Genomic DNA, 6372 nt, shown 5'->3' with positions numbered 1-6372 from the left:
TTAACTTTTATTTATTTGCAAGGCAGGGTAACAGAGAGGGAGAGGCAGAAAGAGAGAGATTGGTCTTCTATGTACTGGTTCAATCTCCAAATGCCTGCAATAGCCAGGATTGGCCCAGGCCAAAGCCAGGAGCCAGGCACACCATCCAGGTCTCTCACATGGATGGCAGGGACACACTTGGGCCATCTTCTGCTGCTTTTCCAGGTGCATTAGCAGGGAGCTGGATTGGAAGTGAAGCAGTGGTGACAAGACTCAGCACTCTGATAAGAACTGCCCCAGTTATAAGCAGTAGCTTAACCCCCTTGACACAACGCTGGCCCCCTATGTGACAACTGTTAGGCCAAAAGCCCACCACTGATGAGAATTAAACTACAACCTTCCATTAAGAAGAAAAAAAAGGGGGGGGGTAGATTTCTGATGACATCTGATAAAACCCTTAGTCTGATCAAACCTCATTGTATTAAAAAAGGAAGAAACAGTCACATCTGGAGATTGAAACTGTGGAAAAGATGAATTTGTTCCTATGTGTGTAGCTCCCTATTCACTTTTAAGAGAGATCTTCAGCCCATTTATAAATTGGATTATTATTATTATTATTTTGCTAAATCCTGCTTTCCACCAACCTTTTGAAGTACCCTTCTAGGGTTTGCAAGTATTTTCTCCTGCTCTGCAGGCTGTCTCTTGGCTTTGTTGATGAATTTCCTTTGCTGATGGAAGCTTTTTCAGCTGATGGAACCCCCTTGTTCTACTTTTGCTTCTGTGGCCTGGGTACCTGGGGTCACATCCAGAGACTCACTGCCCCTGGACAGTGTCCTGAACTGCTCCCCCTGTGTTTTCTTTGGGTGATGTCACTAAGGCTCTGGGATGCCGCTGTTCATGGTGCTAATTCAAAGAGGTCCCAGGGACCTCTGCTGCCTCTTTGCCAGTGACACAGCAGCTCCCAGCCTGATACATGCTTGAGAATCTGTGCTTTGGGAAATGTCAGTGTGTGCCAAACTAGACCAATTAAAAAAAGGAAACCTCCCGTTTGCGGATCCAGGAAGACTGCTTCTGGGTTCTCCAGTGATTCCTATCTGCACCCAACATTCAAATCCCTGTTCTAATAGATTCTGCAATAACAATAATAATAAAAAGGCAAGATTCACTGAAGTGACTTCCACCTAACAATGAGTTGCCCCGGGGAAATGGACCCCCCACTGAGATCCACCAGCCCCCGCCCCCAGCTCCCTGGGGCTCCCTGATGAAGGCAACTGCCCTCCAGGTTTGTTTTCATTAGGTTTCAAAGAAAAAGAGGAGAAAGACATGAAGGGGACCAACAGGGGCACTGATGAGCCAGTGTCACATGACCAAAGAAAAAATGGGGTAAGTCCCATCTTTTTTTCAAATAACAAAAAGTCTTTTCTTTGTATTTCTGGCCTCTGTCTATTTATCATCAGATCCAAAGGAAGAACATTGGGCAGTTGGCAAAGGAATTTAGGTTCCTTATCTACAAATGTGATTGACAGGTGGTAGATCTGAGTGCAGGTTTTGATAACACCCAGCTAAAACGCACGGGGAGGACTACAAACAACACACTGAGAACCAGAGTGACTTATCTCCTAGACATGAAGACTGTGCACTAACTAAAACAACTTCCTGCCTTATCAAGACAAGCAGCTGAGGGACAGACGTTGTGGTGCAGCAGGTTAAACCATTGCTTACAATGCGACTACCCCATATCACAGTGCCAGTTTGAGTCCCAGCTGCTCTGATTTTGACCCAGATTCCTGCTAATGCACCTAGGAAAGCAGCAGATGATGGCCCAAGTACTTGAGTCCATGCTATCCATGTGGGAGACCCCGATGGAGTTCCAGGCTCCTCATTTTGACCTGGCCCAGTCCTGGCTGTTGTGGCCATTTGGGGAGTGAACCAGCATCTGGAAGGTCTCTCTCTCTCTCTCTCTGTCTCTTCCCCTCTCTCTGTCACTCTGATTTTCAAATAATAAATCTTTAAATATTGACAAACAACTGGCTCATTGACACTCATGTTAAGACCCTTACTTCTTGGCCAGTGCAGAGGCTCAATAGGCTAATCTGCCTGTGGCGCTGGCATACCGGCTTCTAGTCCCAGTTGGGGCGCCAGATTCTGTCCCGGTTGCTCCTCTTCCTGTCCAGCACTCTGCTATGGCCAAGGAGTGCAGCGGAGGATGGCCCAAGTGCTTGGGTCCTGCACCAGCATGGGAGACCAGGAGAAACACCTGGCTCATGGCTTCGGATCAGCATGGTGCGCCGGCCACTGCACGCTGGCCGCAGCGGCCATTGCGGGGTGAACCAACGGAAAAGGAAGACCTTTCTCTCTCTCTCTCTCACTGTCCACTCTGCCTGTCAAAAAAAAAAAAAAAAAAAAAAAGAGCCTTACTTCTTGTAACCATCCATTCAACCTATACTGTGTCATAAACTTTGAACAACCCCAATCAGTGCCCAGACCTATAGATTCCAATGTCTTGTCTGTCAACTTTTTTTTTTTTGCTACAATGAAATACCTAAGAGAAGTGAATTTCATAGAGAAAAGTTGTATTTAGCTCGCAGTAGTTGTGGAGGTTCAAGTCCACAGTTGTGTGTGGGGGGCAGATTCAGGATCTGACAAGGGTAGCAAGTGCACAATGGCAGAACCCATGAGGAGAAAGGACCATGTGGTGATCCAGGAAGGAGAGACAAAGATAGATGGCATTGGGGGCTGGGTCTAATCCAAGCTTTTACAAGAGCCTTCCCATGAGCTCCACCTTCTGAGGGCACAATTCCCATAGCCCAATGCTCTCCCAATGGGCCTACCTCCTAAACACCAACCTTGGATTGAGTTTTCATGTGTTGGTACCATTACTTATGATTTTGGGGTTTAAAGTCCCATGTGAGTTCCCACAGAAAATACCAAGGAAAATATTGACAGCCTCAGGTTTGGCAATGACTTTTTAGATTCAACACCCAATGATACAATTCGTGAAAGTATTAAAAAGTGGGGCTTCTTTACAATGAAAATACTCTTCTTTACCAAAGACACAGTCAAAATGTTAATAGAGATGACTGAAACAGGGGTTCTTGTATTTGCACAAAAAAGAATTCAGACATGAGACAGGGAGCAGGTGAGAGAGTAAGCAAGGTAGCAGAGTTTAATGGAGTAGCACCCATCAGAACAGGTGGAATCTGAGAGAGTGTGGGTGCGGTGTCCTCTTTTCCCCTCCCTCCCTGACCCTTCTCCTGGACAAAGGGTTTGCTGGATGTGAAACAGGAAAAATTCCTCCCAAGATTTTATTGCCTAACGTCATCAGACCAGGAAGCCCTTATGGCCTGGTGCCTTTCTTGGGGGAAAGACACCTCTAAGGTTATTGGGGGATAGGCAGGACTTTGTAGTGTAGAACACTGGGCTGCTCTCTAGGTGTGATCCCAGCACGCTATAGGCTGCAGCTGCATCACTTTCTGCAGGTGCCTTCCTTCTCTAAGGCCCCCTTCACATACACGGCTAATTTCTAACTTCCTACCTAACAAACAGAATGAAAAGACAAGCCACAGAGCTTAAGAAGTATTTTCTAAAGACATATCTGATAAAGGACTGTCGTCCAAAATGCGTAAGGAAGTCTTAAGATTCCACCATAAGAACCTGATTTAAAAAAAACGGGCCAAAGATTTAACATAAATCTCACCATAGAAAATACACAGCTGGAAAACAGCAATATGAAAGCATGTAGAATTAGGGAAATGCAAAGGAAAACCACCATGGCATCCTACTATATACCTATCGGAATGTCCAAATTCCAGAGCACTGATAATACCAAACATTGACAGGAATGTGCAGCCACAGGAATGTGCAACCATTGCCAGTGGGGTTGCAAAATGGTACAGCTGCTTCGGGAGACAGCCCGGCAATTTCTTACAAAACTATTGCCAATTCACAAGACAGGAGACAACAGAAAAATGCCAGTTATTAAGGAAAATCCACAATACAACCCATGGAGTAGCCTTTTCCCTCAAAGCTCAATCCTGGGGTGGACATTGAAACTCCTCATATTTTTCTGTGGAAGAAATGGTTTAGGGGCTGGAGCTGTGGCACAGTGGGTAAAGCCGCCACTTGCAGTGCCAGCACCCGATATGGGCACCGGTTTGAGTTCCTGGCTGTTCCACTTCTGATCCAGCTCTCTGTTGTGGTCTGAGAAAGCAGTGGAAGATGGCCCAAGTGCTTGGGCCCCTGCACCCATGTGGGAGACCTGTAAGAAGCTCCTGGCTCCTGGCTTCAGATTGGCCCAGCTCTGGCCGTTGTGGTCATTTGGAGAGTGAACCAGCAAATGGAAGACGTCTCTCTCTCCCTCTCCCTCCCCCTCTCCCTCTCCCTGTACCTCTCTGTAGCTCTGTCTTTCAAATAATTGTTTCTGAAAAAAAAATGGTTTAGATTTTGCTCATTGTTTTTGTATGCCATGGTTTGACATGTGCCTCTTTGTAAATAATCATTGTCAACCTGTGTTTAAATCTAGATACTTGATAAGGTTAGGATTGACTTGTTTCTTATTTTAAATTTACTTGGGAGGATGGGAGAGGAGAGAGAGAGAGAGAGAGAGAGAGAGAGAGAGAATGAATACTACCATCCACTGGCTCACTCTCCCGACACCCATATGTTGAAGAGATGAACTTGGGGAGGTGAAGATATCACATTCCCTCACCTTTTGTCTTTGCCCCTTATCTCTGTGCTCTTGTATCTCTGTTTCTGAATGGTAACTGGTGTCATGGTAACCAACTGGTCCACTTGCTTGGCCAGCTGCCCACAAGTAAACCCATGTAAGCAACTAGGGGACATGGCTAGATGCAGCTGCCTGTGCCTGGATGTGGACATGTATGTGGCTAGTGGTGGATGGAGCTGTATGGTGTGTGTGTGTGTGTCCAACTACCATCACGGACACAAAGGCAGAGATCTACTGTGGCCTCACCACTGTTTGGGGGGCTACTGGATGTCTCTTGTACATTTCTCTGCCACTGTGAGTACAGGAGACATAAACCCACAGATGGCTCTGGGTTGTTCTCTGACCTACTGGAATCTGAATCTGCTTGTCCCGAGCCATGTCCCCATGCATGCACCCCACATCCAGGCCTGGCCCAAGCTGAAATCAGGAGCCAGGTGTCGCTCCCCCATTCGCAGAGGAACGACACTGGACCCTGCGCTGTTCTTTCGTCTGCTCGGCCCTTCCCAGGTTTGCTGCTGGTCCTTCCCGGGTTGGCTGCCGACCCCTCCACCTCCTTGGAGGGGCGGCTCCCCCTGCCACTTTCCCCGCTTCCACGGAGGAGTGGCACACCACCGGCCGGCTCTCTCAGGGGCTGCTCAGGTGTTCCTTCAGATGTTCCTGGTGCACGTTGTCTCTCTCCTCCTTTATAGTCCTCTTCCACCAATCCCAACTCTGCTGCCCACATGCCGAGCACGCTGCTCTCCTCCAATAAGGAGCAGGATCAGCTCCTGCAGCTTATCAAATTGGCGAGAGGCAGCTGCGTAGAGGTTGCTTGCTCCCTTTCAGCGCCATATTGTGGGAGAGCAGATGCATAGAATAAGTCTTAATTCCAGTAACTTAATCTAGTCTCAGTTGCTCCCCACAGCCAGGACTTCAAACCAAGTCTCCCACATGGGTGGCAGGGACTCAACTAGAGTCACCACTTGCTGACTCCCAGAGTCTGCATTAGCAGGAAGCTGGAGTTAGGAACCAGAGTGGGGCATGAGTGGGAAGCTGAAGCTGGAATTGGGAATGAAGCCAGGACTCAAACCAAGGCACGGTGCGATATGGGATGCAGAGGTCCCAAGTGGTATAACTGCTACACCAATGCCTGCCCCAGTAACTTATGGCAGTTACTTATGGCTCAATCTAACTTTGTACTCTTTATTTGGTCTGCATTTGATAATTTATACAGTTAAAGGCTTGGTAAAACTGGTCCTAAGTATATCAACAAAAGCCACCAGTGTTTACTGAGTGATCTCATAAAATCAAATTCCCAAAAACGCAGAGGTGGACACTCCTACAAGATGCCACCATGGCAGCAATACTCAGCGAGAATCTGGCTTCATACTCAATCATGCCCATCAGGGTAGATTCTGGTCCCTGTTTTAGCTGAACTGGAAGAAATCCTGGCACCATTCCACAGGGTTGCCTTGCTGAGGTTACCTAGTGATGGTAACAGCCCTGTTTCTAGGTCAGAGTTCACCAGGTGAATGTCGGGAAATACATTTGGTTCTTTCTTTAAAAAGTTTTAAAATTCATTTTATTTGAGAGAGAAAGAGAGTGAGACAGACAGAAACAGAGAGAGAGATCTCATCTGCTGGTATCCTTCTCAGATGCCTACAATGGCCAGGGCTGGGCCAGGCTAA

This window comes from Oryctolagus cuniculus, chromosome 16 (genome assembly GCF_051225735.1).
Source record: "Oryctolagus cuniculus isolate XC-2025 breed Fujian yellow rabbit chromosome 16, ASM5122573v1, whole genome shotgun sequence".
Classification (NCBI taxonomy): Eukaryota; Metazoa; Chordata; class Mammalia; order Lagomorpha; family Leporidae; genus Oryctolagus; species Oryctolagus cuniculus.
Note: the sequence above shows the minus strand (reverse complement) of the source record.